Source organism: Panthera uncia, chromosome X (assembly GCF_023721935.1).
Source record: "Panthera uncia isolate 11264 chromosome X, Puncia_PCG_1.0, whole genome shotgun sequence".
NCBI lineage: Eukaryota > Metazoa > Chordata > Mammalia > Carnivora > Felidae > Panthera > Panthera uncia.
The window spans coordinates 31,530,381-31,547,545 of record NC_064817.1 but is presented as its reverse complement, the minus strand read 5'-3'; the positions used below and the strand labels follow the sequence as shown (position 1 = coordinate 31,547,545).

The window sequence follows — 17,165 nt, the reverse complement described above, 5'->3', positions numbered from 1 at the left end:
CTCACCTTTTTGGTATCTTTGATTGCTAACACAGAACCTGAGGGGGCCTTTGGTAACCCATAAGGGAGTGAGTAAGTACCAGGTTTACTTGCATGAAAGCAGAGCCCTCCCTTTTTCCCTTCTTTCCCCAATTATTTCTTAAGTCCCTATCATATGGCAAGAGAGCTGTTCTGGATGCTGGAGGTATGACAGCGAACAAGGTAGACAAGACCTCTGCTTTCACAAAGTCAACCTTCCAAAAACACAAACCTGCAGCAGAAAATTACTAGCCAGAGTAACCATGGCCACTGCCCACCTCCACACCCACCCCTCCAAAAATCACCTAAAGTTCAGCCTTGGCCTGATTGAATGAATCAAGGATCAAGGAAAAGTCCATTCCATTTTGGCCTCTCTCCTAAGACTCACACCTCAAATCTTTTTGCCCGATATCTAGCATTATACTCACCGATTCCTTCTGAAATAAAGTACTAATGATTTCTTTCTTTTCCTTCCTTCCTTCCTTTCTTCCTTCCTCCCTCTCTTCTTTCCTTCCTTTCTCTCTTCCTCTCTCTCTTTCCTTCTGCAGGGTTTTGCTCCTCTGACTTAGTCAACATGAGAAGGGTAACATATAATCCAGGTTTTGGCTCCTCAAATCTAGCATTTTATTTGGGATTACCTAATTAATTTCTTAAAGAGGAGGCTGTTCATTAACTAATTCTGCCAATTAACACTTACTGAGCTACTATTCCAGTGAGGCCCCATACTCGGTATTATAGGGGAAATTCTAGAAAGCCTGGGACATATCTTTTCCCTACAGGGAATTCACTATCCAGAACTGGAGATGAGATATAGTCAAAAGTCTACCATAGGGCAATTTAAGTTCATGAGCCTAAGGGTGGAAAGAGACAGTAATGCAGAATATGTGTCACAGACCATGAAGCACCATTCAGCTTCACTAAGACTTCACTATCTCCTCATTTTCTACCTGGTTGCTCTGAAGCAATGGTGTTGTGGCTTTCAACTTAAGTTTTCCTTCCATTAGCTACCTATCTTTGTCTCTTGGGTATTCTCCTTTCTGCCTTAAATTCCTGACGATTCTATCCTCCCAGGCACTCCCACCATCATTTCAGGGCTCAACCTTGGGTTTTTCCAGAGCTCAATAGCAAATTTCCCCTAGATGATTTCCTAGGAGATTTCCTGCATCTACTCAAATTGCTACCCCAAATTTTCATTTGCTATTAAAAACATCTTTTCCTTTGTGCCCTTCTATCGGTGCCAACTGATCTTATGTTTATTATTAATGTTACTCTACTTAATAGCTTCCATCACCAGTCTCACATCAACCCCTCTAGGCTGCCTTGCTCTCAGAAACCTGCAAGAGCCTCAAAAGGCATGGACTTAATAGGACTCTAACCTTGGGGCACCTGGGTAGCTCAGTCGGTTAAGTGTCCAACTTCAGCTTAGGTCATGATCTTGAAGTTCATGGGTTCGAACCTTGCATTGGGCTCTGTGCTGACAGCTAAGAGCCTGGAGCCTGCTTCAGAGTCTGTGTCTCCCTCTCTCTCTCTGTCTCTCCCCCACTCACTCTCTGTCTCTCTTGATCTCTCAAAAATGAATAAACATTAGAAAAAAATTTAAAATAGGATTCTAACCTGGTCCCAGCCCACGTTTTCTTGGCAATATATGTGGCTCTTCAACTGAACTTAGATCCTGTCTGCCAATATTGGTCTGAATCCATAAGACAGAAAGTTTTTGTGATAGGAAAAAGGTCCACTATTTTCGGGGTATATTCTCATTTGAATTCTCCCTATTTTTACTTCTGTGCTAATAATTGAATCAGCTTATTCTTTCCTCAGTTGAACATTTATTAATGATTTCCCCCCCCCCACCCTCTCTCTGTCTCTTTGTGTGTGTGTGGGGGGGGCGGCGGGGGGATTCACCTGCTTGTTTTAAACCTAGGAGCAAAATCAACTTAGGTTATATGTGATGCCCTCTTCCTTTCTTTCCATCACTAATCCACAGCTCAGAATAGAGCATGAGTTTACAAAGGATTTCAAAACCTCCTGGGTCTGTGCATCATGTCTGGGTGGTTTCCTCTTATCTCCCTGAAACACTGTGACAAACAAAGAGAAACTGTGCTTGTTTGGCTGGATAAAGACCAGTTATGCATGCAGTTCTTTATCTCTGGGAACAGACAAGACCTACCCTTGGGTTTATTGATGAGCAAATAAAAACTGAAAACAGTGCTCATTAAAGGTGTGTGGAGGAGGAACACAGATGAAGAGTGTGCTCTTTTTCTTCCCCCTGAGCAAACAGCACAGAAAGAAGAGACGTGACCGCATCTGTCTGCTTCCTCCGGCATTCTTCCATCCCTGCACCTGGCACACAGGAACACCCACGTGAGCACACATTCTACCTCTGAGAAGATGGCCACTGTGCTTCTGAGATGCAGAGGCCCCGGAATGAGGAAGTGACATTTCGGGGTGGGGTGGGGCGGTGGGGGGAGGGGGAGTGACAGGATGGAAGAAAAGGGGCTCCCTGCCCATTAGGCATTTACCAAAACAAACCCAAACTCCCTCTCCTGTATTTGTAGCACCTAAGGCCTGTGTGTGTACTGATATCTTGGATGGATTTGGTTCTTTAATTGTTTTTTACACTGAATTAAAATAAATTACAATATCTCAAAACTACAAAGCAAGTCAGCTGTGGTTTGATTTAAGCAGTTTCATTAGTTTAGCTGATGCCCTTCACTGGCTTTCAAACAGGTGTCTGTTGTGAACTAGTCCTGTTGGGCTGGACTCTGAGATTGAAGAGACAGAGAACAATAAGGCCCACGCTATGTTTCCTGACCCGACCTGAAGGTTGTGCGGTGGTTGAACCACCTCCATGTGGAGGAGAGATTTTCATTAAGGAAATCCATGAGATGAACCAAGCCATAGAAAGCTTCCTTCACCACACATATCTTTCCAGGGCAAGTGTCCTACCCACAGGCCCTCTGAAGTGGCAGTCCTACTATAGCTAGAGATCAGCCAGTGCCAATGTCAATAACCAACAGTCCAAAACGTCCTGAGTGTGTGACTGCCCATCTACATGGAATGCAGAAAGCCACTCCTATATCACACCAATATGTAGCAGACTAAATCTTACATTAATTTTGGTGTTTTCATCAGCAATTTATCTGACTCCAATCCTTTGACTACCATATGTGCTGGCAGAGGCTTCTTCCCAAAGAAACAAGCCATTTGACCACCTGTGAACATTAAAAGGCCTTGATAACCATGGACCACAGCTTTGAGGAAAAGGTTTTTGAGTTGTTAGAACCTGGGTATTTTTGAACTTTAAGTTGATACCATAAACAGTAGATTTGAAGGACATATAAGGTCAAGATGGAACTAAAAGCTGTTCACGGTAGGAAAAGTTGACACAGAAAGGAAACCAGGAAGTTCAAAGTTCGTTTGGAGCTCCTGCTCTCCTTCCTACACCCCCTTGTGCCAAGCCTCAGGAGAGAGCCTACAATCCCCGGGATAGGTCTTGGGATTTATAGGTAGCTAGGATACGTGCCCCCTGCTCCCTCCTGCAATTTGGGGAGATGGTAGTCTCAAAGATGTGTCTCTTGCCTCAGGGTCTGGGGCCAGTAAAAGAGAGAACACTTCATGGCACATCCCACGAGAGAGCCAGGGACAATCCTAAGTTTCCCATGGGCACCATCGTAAGGCAGGAAAAACACCCCAACCCCAAAAGGAAACTTCTTTTTAAAAATGCCCAGTCCAAATAATTTCAAATGAAAAAGTTAGGGAAACTTTTCTGGAGAAAGTCAATATCCACAATTGGTTAGGTTTTTGTTTTTTTGTTTTTTTGGTTTGTTTTTTACTTTTTATGACTTTTTGGAGTTGTGGTTTGGTTGGAACCCAGTAGGTTACAGAGAAGAGCCAGGGCTTCACAAAATCTCTGGAGTGGGTGGAGATTTACTTCAGGTGCTGAGGGGACAAAAACTCAGGGAAGCTCCTTTAAGGTAGAAGGAGCGTAAAGAGAAAGGATAGGGCTAAGGACAGCTTTCAAGCAGGAAATAGATCTTGATGAACCGAACAATTCGTTTGTGCAAAGCCTGTGCAAGGCACTTCGGGGGAGGAAGTAATCTTAATAATTAGGCTAATAATACCCAAACTATTTAAATAACGAAACATTCAATATTGGTTCAAATTCTAAAAGTCATGACCTATAGCGGTAAGGTGGAGGGAATAAATATTGGGGGACTCACAGATGGAGAGGGATCCAAGCTAAGCTTTGAAGGACAATTAGGAAGTGGATAAATGAAAGTAGCCAGGAGGGAGAGCATTTTAAACTGTGGGATGATGGGGAAAAAACTCTGGGTATTAGGGCAACACCTCTTAAAGCACCACGTGCCAATTACTCGGGTGTTCTTGTTAAAACGCAGATTCTGAGTCAGTGGGTCTGGGATGGGACCGGGATTCTACATTTCTAATAAGCTCCCAGGTGGTAATGTTGTTGCTGTGGCTGCTGGTGCAGGGAACACACCTGAAGGAGCAAGGCATTATGGGAACAGAGAGGCTGGTTGCAGCAGACGATCTCTCCTGGGAAGGGTGAGAAATTAGACTGAAGGAACTATAGGAAGTTCCCAGAGACATCCAGGGAAATAAAAGCGAGCACCAGCCAAGAACACTGCACACCATAATTTAAATGATCAGGATACCCAGAAAAGAGAAGCAAACACCAATGGGAAATTCTCTTCCAATATACCATGCATGGGAAACACGTGCTCAAATTTGCAAACCCCAGTGGAGAGTTCCCTTAGCCAATGTGGCCAGGTTTGTTATTTTCTTAATTGGTCTCCAAATGGGGCACATGTGCTGGTGCAGAATGAGCAAGTCTCTTCCATCTGGTTTTCCTGATGTTCTCTGACCATTATTATGTTGGGTGATGAATGGCAGGGGGGATGGGGGGGGTGCTCTAGTTCATGATTATCTTCGAGTTATTAAAGGCATTGAGCAGGGAATTTCAGTTATAACCATTTGGTCCCAGATGCCATTGCAAAGTTGTGTCTTTTCCCTTCTCATGTCAGGAAACACAAGCCCAAAAAACACTGGGAACCAGAAAAGAAAAACAGGTTTTACCCCATTCTTGCAGACTGACAGCTGGCTTTAAAGATTTATTATAAGTACCTGGTAAGCCACCAAGTGTCACTAGGTGATTTCATTGTTTTCGACAAGACACCAGATGTCTCAGAGCCTGAGCTTCCTTATCTATGGAAAGGGGATCACAAACACTTGCCCCACCTACCTCCTCCAGTCATGGTGAGACTCCTAAAAAAGCAGTTGCCAGTGGTTGGCTGCACACTGCAATCACCTGGGGAGCTTTTAAAAATCATGAAGGCCTGGCCACACCCCCAACCAATTACATCAGACTGTCTGGATGTGAGACTCAGGCATCAGTATTTTTAAAGCTCCCTGGGCGATTCCAAAGTATGGTAAAATTTGAGAATCACTGCTATGAAATATTGAATGAATGCAAAATGGTTTTCAAAAGCAAGGTAATAATAATAATAATAATAATAATAATAATACATGATGAAGAAGGAAAAGGAGGACAGGAGAAGAGCTAAAGGGAAGAAGAGGAAAAGACTTCCCAAACAGAAGATAGTCCCAGGTCTGGATAAACACCTTTGGTCTGAATCACGGAGGAGTGGAAGGGAGAAACCAGATATGCCACATGAGTGGATATGCTAGGTCAGGTCAGAGGTCTACTGAACCTCATCCGGTGTTTCCAAGACAGGAACCAAAGCACATATTGTGGGACAGTAATAGAGAAACTAAAGAACACAGCAGACAGCACACTGGACTAGGATTCAGGAGGTCTGGGCTTGAGATCCAACTCTGCTACAGTGACCATGGTTAAGTCAGCACAACTCTGTTTCCTCATCTTTAACATACAGAGACTGGACTAGAATCTGTCTACTAACCCAGTGCTTCTTAAATTTTAGTATGCGTTAAAAATCACCTAGTGAGCTAGCTAGCTAAAACAGAGCCCTACCCGCAGACATTCTGACTCAACAGCTGTGGACTGGGGCCTGAGATCTTATATTCTTAACAAGTTCTCAGGTAGTGGGCATGCTGCTGGTCTGGAAACAACCCAGTGAACAGCACTGTACTAGGTGGCCTCTAAGGTTCCTCAGGATTCCAAACTCTGGTTCCCGAGGCATTGAAGGGGTCTGGCTCTTGAGCCAAAAGAAGGAGCACAGCATGATAAGAAAACATAGGGGCTTTCAGATCAGACAGACCAGAGTTCCAGACTTAGCTTCAGCACTTTCTAGCATGGTGGGTTTAAGCAAGTTACTTCCGCAGCAAGCTCTCTGTATCTGAGCTTTTGTTTCCTGTGGTTTCAGTTACCCTTGGGCAAACTCAGTCCCGAAGAAGTGATTCTCCTTCTGATGAGTCATCAGGTCAATAGTAGCCTATTGCTAAGTCACAATGCCTGTGTCATTTAAAAAAATTTTTTTAATGTCTATTTTTGAGAGAGAGAGAGAGAGAGAGAGAGAGAGAGCAAGTGGGGGAGGGGCAGAGAGAGAGGGAGACACAGAATCTGAAGCAGGCCCCAGGCTCTGAGCTGTCAGCACAGAGCCAGATGCGGGGCTCGAACTCACAAACCATGAGATCATGACCTGAGCCGAAGTTGGATGCTCAACCGACTGAGCCACCCAGGTGCCCCTAACTTCCTTAATTTATTTTTTATAATTAAAATTTTTTTTTAACATTTATTTATTTTTGAGACAGAGAGAGATAGAGCATGAATGGGGGAGGGGCAGAGAGAGAGGGAGACAAAGAATCGGAAGCAGGCTCCAGGCTCTGAGCCATCAGCCCAGAGCCTGATGCGGGGCTCGAACTCACGGACCGCGAGATCATGACCTGAGCTGAAGTCGGACGCTCAACCGACTGAGCCACCCAGGCGCCCCACCTTAATTTATTTTTTAATGTGAATTTATTTTTAAGAAAGAGACAGACGAGGGGCAGAGAGAGAGAGAGAGGGAGACACAGAATCAAAGCAGGCTCTGAGCTGTCAGCACAGAGCCTGATGCGGGGCTCGAACCCACGAACCATGAGATCATGACCTGAGCCAAAGTCGAATGCTTAACCGACTGTGCTACCCAGACGCCCAACGATTGTGTCATTCACCTCTCTTCAGCTCATCATGTAGGCAGTTTATCATCTCACATCAGCACAAGAGTACAGTACAGTAAGATATTTTGAGAAAGACCACATTCACATACGTTTTATTACAATGTATTGTTTTAATTCTATTTTATTGTTAGTTTTGTCATTGATCTCTTTCTGTGCCTAATTTATAAATTAAACTTCATCATAGGTATGTATGTATGGGAAAAAGCATAGTACATATAGGGGTCAGTACTATCTATGGTTTCAGGCATCCACTGGGGAGTCTTAAAATGTATACCCTGTGGATAAGTGTGGGGGGGGGGCTGCTGTACTTTCTAAGCCTCAGTTTACTCGTTTGGAAAAAGCAGCAAAAGTAAGACCTACCCATCTCACTGCATTGCTACAAGGACTCCACAAAAGACCCTTAGCACAATTTCTGGCATTAAGCATATGCACGATACATAAGCTATAAATTGAAACAGGCTATAAGCTATAAGCTATAGCTGATACATAAGCTATAGTTGAAACAGACATCCAAAGTTTAATTAGTGACTCAACTCCCACCATTCAGTACCATAGGCCTGGGCGGGGGGGGGGGGGGGTCTGTGCTCAGTATCTGTATCATAAAATAACCCTGCTGTTGCTCACCACTCAGCCCCAGGCTCCACCCAAGGACCAGCTTGTGTCAGCTCACATCCCTAAGTTGTTGTAATTTATAATTGATATGCTAGTAATGGATGGCCCTTCATGTGTGTGTATTTATTTTTCTCATCCCCAAACTTTGAGCTTACAGGGTCCCACTTACCCCAAACCATGTTTCTTTGCTTCTGTAAAATACCTCTCAAGATTATCTGGTTTCTAGACAAGTCTCTCACTAACTATGTGACTTTAGACCAATCATGTAACCTCTCTGGACCTCAGTTTCCTCATGTGAAAAAATAAGGAGTTAAGCTGGTGGTTTGGTTTTTGTTTTTGAGTGGGAGAAAGTGCACGTGTGCAAGTGGTGGAGGGGCAGAGGGACAGAAAGAATCCCAAGCAGGCTCCACGCCCATCGCAAAGCCCAACACCGGGATCGATCTCACAACCCTGAGATCATGACCTGAGCCAAAATCAAGGGTCAAACGCTTAAATGACTGAGCCACCCAGGAGCTCCAAAATGGTCTTTAATGTGCTTTTGGCAATAGAATTTTGTTATTTTGTGATTCATGACAACTATTTACAAATTTATCTATACTTATTTGGGCTCTAATTCTGGGATGTGGATGAGATGGTATGTTTCAGTGGTTTCATTTCTTATAGGCTAGGCCAAAGGTCCTTTGCAGTGAGATCTTAATGCATGTTTAACCTGTCCTCTATCCTAGGTATGTTATCAAGATGCATATTCTCTTATGTACTTTCTTCCTAAGTAGAAAGCTTAAAGAACTAGAAATTGTTTTAGCCTCTTGGCACTGATTACTTGAATATTATAGTCTCTGGCCTCTTGATGCCTCTAAAGTGAATGACGGGCACGTGACTGGCTCAGTCGGAAGAGCACAGGACACTTGATCTCAGGGCTGTGAGTTCGAGCCCCACATTGGGTGTAGAGATCACCTAAATACATACATACATACGTACATACATACATACATACATATGTTATTAAGGCTGGATGCATAGTTGACATTTCACATCACACCCTTCTCTAAGCCACTGCTGAATGAATATATCATTGCAATATTCTCAAATCATGGTTCAACAGACATTTTTTCAAGTACTTGCTGGGTGCACGACACTGTGCTAGAGAGTACAGAAAATAGAGATGAGTAGTTGAGTGTAATCAGGTATATAGTAAATAGTAATAGTATAGTATATAGTATATAGTAATAGTATATAGTAAATGCCTTTCCAAATAGGAAATTCTGATTACATATTTGTGCCTTCCACCATTAGTTAGCTACTCAGCATCCATTCTCCCCCTTATTCCTTGATAACTAGATCTCAATTTTATTAGAGTGACAACTGTATTTAGCTTCAGGTTATAAATAGTGAACAGCCTCAGCCAATCATCTCAATCCTTTTGTCTCTTGCCAGATACTCAGTTCTCAGCCTTCCCTGAAGCTAGGGTTGGCTATGTAGCCTCATTTTGACCAATGGGGATATCTGCTGGGGCAAGAGCTTCCTAGAAAGCTTATTATTTTGTGATAAATGAAAATAAAGTGGATGGACTTGGCTGTTACCTGCCTCTCCTTTTTTTGGTGCTTTGGATGTTTGTATGAGGCCTAGAACTACAGCAACCATTTTGCATCCTGAGGCAATGATCACATGGATCAAAGGCCAACATGCAAAGAATGATGGAGGAGGAAAAAAGATCCTGCAGTTTCTGGAAATCATTGAGCATCTGTACCACAACCAGGACTACCTGTCTCCAGACTCTTGTCAGGACGGAAAAATTATTCCCTTTTTAAGTCACTGTTCATTGGGTGACTTAACGGCCACACTCCCATCAACTGGGTAGCCATAAAGTGCCAACCTAACAGCATTGCTAGCATTCATTTCCTGGCGAAGCAATTTTTGCCCACGTGTACCTCTGTTTCTACAGAAGCCCTGGCCACGCAGCTCTTTAAAGTGAGGCTGACTGTCTAAGTTGACAAATGCAAATGCAGCTTCCAGTTCTGGCTGCGCTCACAAAGTTGTGATTGATCTTTCTTAAGTGCTGTCCTAGAGCCCAGAGGTCAGGCCTGGAAAACAAATGGTCACCTTTGCTACCATTGTCCTGGGCGATCTCCCTTCTCCTTCAACGTATCCTGCTCCAGATCAGAGACAATGGGCACTCTCCAATCCACCACCATGAAAGCAGGTCCCCCAATCCTCAAGGTCGATTCGGGAAGACAGGGAGGAAGTGCATGAGAGCCTTAGCAACAAGTGCTGTGAAGCAATTATCTTCTTTTCCAGGAACCATTGTCACCTCAACTTAAGTGATTACTGCCTACCTTGTCCCTTTAGAGAGCTGTTCACAAAAATGGCCTTAGAAGAACAGTATCTGAACAATTTGTGACATTTTAGGGCTCAATCACTCTTTTACCTAGATGCTTTTGACAGAACAAGCTAAAAAGGTTTCCTTCCCCAAGCTTTTTGACGTGGGCCCGCAGGAGTGATGGGTGCCCTGAAGGTCAGAGAAACAGGGGAGGGAAGGCAGAGTTCTTTAAAATTGCTTAGATCTTTTTTTCTTTTTCCCCACAATACCTTAAAATACATTTTAGTAAATTTGTTCCTTGGGGCTAAAGGAACCAGTGTGATGCAGTGGGGGTTTGACCATAAGTGCTACCATCTCTGTATACAAAAATGAAACCTAAAGCCGGTGTGGTGGGGGTGAGGTGGGGTGTCTGACCATGGCTGGGAAATTCAGAATTTCTGCCTTTGTCATTATATGGCCCTGAGCAAGTGATTTAACTTCTCTTGCTTCATGGTTTTCATCTATAAAACGACATTACTGACTCACAACCTTTCTGGTTCATGATTTGTATGATTTATACATATGTGTAGAACTTTCCTTCTTCCCTTTGTGTTCACTTCGGTAGAGAACGCTTTGTGCGATCATGTCCAAAGTATTTTTGTTATGTTGACATTGTGTTTTCAGGTACTTGAAAGGGAAAGTGATTCTGGTTTATTGTTTTCTGGTTTCCAGTCAGAAAGTTTTAGCCAGTGATCTTAGGAGAGCTAGACTATAAAATTCCGTTAGAATCACTTTCTACATAAACGATACATTGAAAAAGGACCTTTTGGGTGACCTGGGCATGAAGGGAGCTGCCACCATCATCTCTGGTTAGGGATCAGGTGGCCATGATAAAGAAAAGAGTCTCCGTGGTTAGTTTCGATTTTCATTTTACTCCTAAAGGAAGGAGAAGGAATATAGAATCTTAGGAGGAGCTGGCTCTGTGGATGAAGAGAGAAGAATGAAGTAAATCGACATCTTTCCTCTGTTAAGGACAAGAAGGTCCCCAAGTCCTCTTTGTTAGATTTGAGCTCCCACAAATTCCAAGTGGGTTGCTGCCTAATCAACAGACCTAGGGAGGCTTTTTCCTGGTCCTTAACGGAGCTGGGGTGAGCAGCTGGGATATATAACCAGTACTAAGCAAAGCAGGATATATAACCTCATAAGTTAGGAACTAAGATCCTTGCTTTATACAGGGTTTATTCCGTAAATATTTATTGAGCCCTCCTATGGCTCACCAGAAGAATATCAGTGAACAAGAGAGAAAACTCCCTGCCATCAGTGGAGATGATATTCTAGTCTGAATAAATTATGTGCTCTATATTAACCAAACGGGTCTTATTCGGCCACTCTCCATCATTTGTTATTATTTTAATGTGGCTGTCTTCATAAAGAAATATCTTTAGTAAATTGTGTGCCTCATCTCATGTTGCCTGGGGAAAGTGTAACAGGAAATGAAAGCCATTCACAGTCACCGATGTTCAACTGAGGGTAATCACCAGAATTAAGGATGGACATAGGAAAGAAATGGCGAGCTGGTCAGCTACTATATAGCATATAATTATATGAAGGGATTTAAAAACAGAGCCCCCACTTCAGACCAAGATTTTATGGGAGGTGGGGTACGACTGGACACTCACATTTTGTAAAAAGCCCCACTCATGATGCTGGGACACAGGCACTGCTTTATAGGGCTTTGCATTGCAAATCCAGTACTATTTAGTATTGCAAATTGCACAGGTGTTTGGAACAAAGAACTGTCTTACGTGGTTCACGTAGCTTTGCTGTATTTATACCTGGTCGCAGACTAGACTTTTAATTATAAGTTTAATGCCAGGTAACCTCCCCATAAATTTGTTTCATTAGTTGTAACACAAAATCCTACTGACCATTTAGCAATTTTTAAATTTTTTTTCATGTTTATTTTTGAGAGGGAGACAGTGTGAGCAGGGAAAGGGCAGAGAGAGAGAGAGAGAGAGAGAGAGAGAGAAAGAGAGACATAGAATCTGAAACAGGCTCCAACAATCTGAGTTGTCAGCACAGAGCCCAATGCAGGGCTTGAACTCATGAACCGTAAGATCATGGCCTCAGCCAAAGTGGGACGCTTAACTGACTGAACCACCCAGGCACCCCTAGCAATTTTTAAATAAAAGGCATGAATCCCCATAATACTAAGAGTGTAGCCCCATGTTTAATATGTAAAGTGGGTAGGTACATTAAAATATAATTATGAAGAGGTACTTACAAAATAAGGTTTCCCAATTACACTATAAAGGAACAACTAGAGACAAAATTTATCCAGGTGCATGCATGTGAGATATGTATCTACAGATCTATGTAAATAGATATATTTACCATGTAAGATGTATAACTTGGACTTCTTCTATAGTACATCAGTGTCGGGGGGAAATAAGTACCCAGGTCCACTTGTATAAGAATGTCCACAACAGCTTTCTTCATAAGAGTTTATTCATAAGCTTTAGTCATTTTTTTTTAATGTTTGATACTTGTGAGAGAGAGTGCTGTGCTGACAGCAGAGACTCCAGTGTGGGGCTTGAACTCACGAATCGTGAGATCATGACCTGAGCCGAAGTCAGACACTTAACCGACTGAGCCACCCAGGCGCCTCTCATAAGCTGTATTTATAAGACCTGCCTGGAAACATCCTAAAATGAATGAATAAATTGTATGTTCACACTATGGAATGCTACTCCACAAAAAGAGAACAAATTATTGATACATGCAACAACATGGATGGATCTCATGAACATGTTGAACAAGAGAGTACTTGCTGTATGATTCCATTTATATGAAGTTCAAGAAGAGACAAAACAAATTACAGTGATACAGATGAGTGGTTACCTCCCTGTGTCCTTTGTGTGTATGTTGTTGGGGGGGGGGACAAGTGGTACTGACTGGGATAGAGGAACTTTCTGGGATGATGGAAATGTTCCTTTTCTTAACCTGGGTAGTGAGTATGCGAGTTATACAGTGAAATCATTGAACTATGCACTTAGGATTTGTACACGTTGCTATATGGAAACTATGCTTTCATTTTATTTTTTTTATTTTTTTAATTTTTTTTAACGTTTTTATTTATTTTTGAGACAGAGAGAGACAGAGCATGAACGGGGGAGGGTCAGAGAGAGGGAGACACAGAATCTGAAGCAGGCTCCAGGCCCTGAGCTGTCAGCACAGAGCCCGACGCAGGGCTTGAACTCATGGACCGCGAGATCATGACCTGAGCTGAAGTCGGCCGCTTAACCACCTAAGCCACCCAGGTGCCCCTATGCTTTCATTTTAAAAAGCAAAATAAATCAGGGTATTGAACAATGAACGTATTTGCCCAACACTAGAACAAATGGTTTAGCTGTTTGTTAATACATTTTGTCTGAATGTCAAGATCCTTTGATTATAAGACACTAACCTTACTAGCTATCCTGAAGAAGGGCTTTCTTAAATCTTGTATGAAATTAAAAATGGTGTGCTCCCTTCTGGCAAACGAATTGCATAAAGAAGCACATTATCTCTGGGATGATGCAACCCCCAGTCAAGGCTTAGTGACCAAAATGTGGAGGCTGGATTTCACCTCTTTCTTCAAGGGCTGCTTGGCTCTCTGGAAGGAAGCTGGAGCCGCTCCTGGAATAGGCAGCCAAACCTATGAAGGGACTAATACTTGGACCCAGAAGTGCACCAGGCCCCAGGTAGTGTTCTCCGTCTTGGTGACATTGGTCTCTGCCTCACTCTTTCACTTTCCACAGACCCATTTTTCCACCTCTCTATGGCTGACGATGACCTCCCATCATACCATAACACATACCGGCTTCCTAGTTTTATAACGTTCCTCAAATTTAGCCACACTGCAAGATCAAGTAGAACCAATGAAACCCATTTCAAATTCCTGAGAGAGAATGTGATTGGCTCAGCCTCGGCCAGGTACATTTACCCCAACTCCCTCAACATGGGTGCAAAAGTCCAGTCAGAGAGGGGGCAGGACAGGGTTTTCACAGAGAACTGGGGTTATTTTGAGCTAGCTAGACTTCCTCAGAAGGATCTACAATACTTGTATCAGTGATGTATTTAAGTTAAATTTTTAGAAAACCTGACTTCCAGTGCCTTCATCAAATAAAAGGTTATTTTTCTCATATAACAAAGTCTGGAAGTGGTGGGCTGCTGATACTATTCAGTGATTTGTGATCAGTGATTTGTGAATCAGTGATTACTGGGAATTAGCCAGAATGTCCCAATTCTTTCTTCCTTCCCCCATGTTGGCCCAAAGGTACAAAATGGCTGCTGTAACTCCAGACACCATGTTTATATCCAAAGCAGGAAGAAATGGGGAAGGGCGGCACCACTCATATCCATTTTTCTTTATATATATATAGATAATCAGGGAAGGGAAAGGTTTCCCAGAACTCCCGAGTAGACTTACATTGACATATTATTAGCTAGTACTGTTTGATTTAGCCTTGATTTAGCCTTCCAACCTTGACAGAGAGGTTGGAAAATCAAGTAATTATCTGAGAACAATGCTACGTCAAACAAGATTACAGTTCTGTTAGTAAGGATGGTGTGGAAAATGGATATCTAGTAGGCAACAGTGTCTGTCACCATAGTGAATTTTGGAATCCATATTCTCTGAAAAATTTATGTTAGCCATTCATGATCGTGTCTGAACACAGGTGATGGAAAGCATACTTAATTCTGTTTTAATTCATTGCTTCTCACCACACACTAAGCCACTGTATGTATGTGTGTATATATATATATATATATATATATATATACACACACACACATATATTCAATTTTGCACTCCATCACGTAGGATCCTTCAGCTAGGATTTGAATTCTATTTCGAAAGCTGTCATGGAGGTAATTGGTCAAGGCAGGTTTATCGGCTCCCAGACTCATTATCCAGCCACTACACAAATGCCTCTTCTATACAGATAATACAGGATTATAGGAAGGATGATTAAAGGAGCTCTGTTTTCTCTAACTATACCGCTATTTCAGAAGTGATGTCGAAGATAATTATTTCAATATACATAAATAGATACTATTCCATTTTAAATCCGTTCCTTAGTGTGAAGCAGGTGCAGGAAGTGAAGGGACGAGAGTCTCTGAGTTACCAACTGCAGGCAGTTTTCACCTTTAGAAGGAATGGGTGGGACTAGATGGCTTTTACGTGTCCCTACATGCCTGAGATTATCCTTTCCAAATGGACTGCAATCAGAGTTTCTCCAAATCACGGGGACATTTCCAAGAACCGAGTCTAGATTAGTGTTATTTTTCAACCGGAAGATGACGTATTCTATGAGGTGAGAAAAATGCCATGGAAAAGGACAGAATGTACTCACTCACATGATAAGTGGAGAAATTCAAATCTTCTGGCTGATTTTGACATATAAATAAAATGTGTTAAAAGACTATTACCACTGCTTTTTATGTTTAAATATCATAAACACATTTAAAGGTAAAATTGGGGGGAGAGGTTAAACACGTGAGGGGGAATCTTGTTTAGATGTTTGTTCATAGAACATAAATTCACATACAGCGCAAGTTTCATTTATGTTATTCTTGTTCTTGCTTCAACGTGTTCTAACTTAAAAGTATGAGGGAAAGCACAAACTTTAGGGATCCATTTATCAACCAATAAGAAAAGGAGTTGTAAATGCCTGCAGTTGGAAATTGTTAATTTTCTGCCAATCCTTGGGCGAGACACTTTTGCTGTCTGGATCTCGGTTTTCTCATCCATGAAATGGGAGATATTAAAGGACCTTAAAAGCCCTTTTCTTACTCTGAATTTCCAGGTTTCCATTACCCTGTTAAAGAAGGTGGTCCAGATCAGAGTTTGCTCCGCTGGCATCAAGTCTTCACCTCTGGTTCTGAAGGTACCCGTGCTGCCCCGAGTCTTACATATCTTCCTTTAATTCTGTGAAGTCCCCCAGTATTCTGTTGGTAAAACTCCCTTTTATTTTTGTAAACTTTTAGTACAGAATTCCAAAAGATTATGAGAATAGTACAAAATTTCCCATATACTATTTATGCGCAGTCATGTTTTGTTAACATTTTGTCATGTTTGCTTTTTCGTTCTGTTTCTTGAGGGGGCACTTTAGAGTAAGTTGCAGAGATGATGCCCCTTTACCTCAAAGTACTTGAGTGTATATTTCCCATAAACAAGGACATTCTCTTATCTGACCACAGTGTAACTAGCAAAATCACGAAATCAAACACTGATACAATGCTATTAATCTACAGCCCATGTGTAAATTTTTCTAATACTCCCACATAATTCCCCTTAAGGATTTTTTTTTCCTGTTACAGGATCCAATCCAGAATCACACATTGCATTGACTGTCATGTCCTTTAGACTTCATTATCTGGAACAGATCCTCAGCCTTTGTCTTTCTTGACTTTGACATTTTTAAAGAGTACAAGCAATTTATTTTATTGCATATCCCTCAATTAGGATGTGCACAGTGTTCCTCATGATCAGATTCGAGGTATGCATTTGGAGCAGGAATATCTCAGACATCATGGCATGGTATGTGATCCCTATTGGTGCCCCTCTTTTAAAAGTAAGGTACTTCAAGTTGAATTTCGATCGTCAGAGATTTTTAAAGTTATGACTAATTTAAGGGTTTAGTTGATGACTCATGGGGTCTTTTAATACGGTTTCAACAACAACATGTGTCATCACTTAGGCCTGGCGACATCCCAGCTGGGAAGTAGGAGTTTGGGCCAAAGAAGACCTGTGATAAATCACTAGGAAAGTCAGCTAAGTCAGTGGAAGGGAGAGGGGTAGGTCCCGGAAGTCAGAGTCCATGAGGTCAAAGTCTGCAAGCACCAATCAACAAGGACAGTAAATGCTGATTGCAGGGCAGGGGTTGTGGGCTCACTGCCCGGCACTATAGAGCTAGTGAGCGGAGCTGGCTCCAGGCCCGTGGGTGTTAGTCACAGACCTCAGTGGAGTGTAGGAGTAAGGTTGTTTCTGGCTATGGCCGATTCTGAGGTGCCAGCACTATCTTGCATACCTCAGGGGT

The 17,165-nt window shown here is 42.4% G+C and overlaps 1 protein-coding gene across 1 annotated transcript in view; it reads right to left on the bottom strand.

Annotated features, from left to right (window-relative positions):
• The window catches only part of LANCL3 (LanC like family member 3), a 94,444-nt gene that overhangs the window by 19,805 nt on the left and 57,474 nt on the right, over positions 1–17,165 (bottom strand). The window lies entirely within an intron of this gene.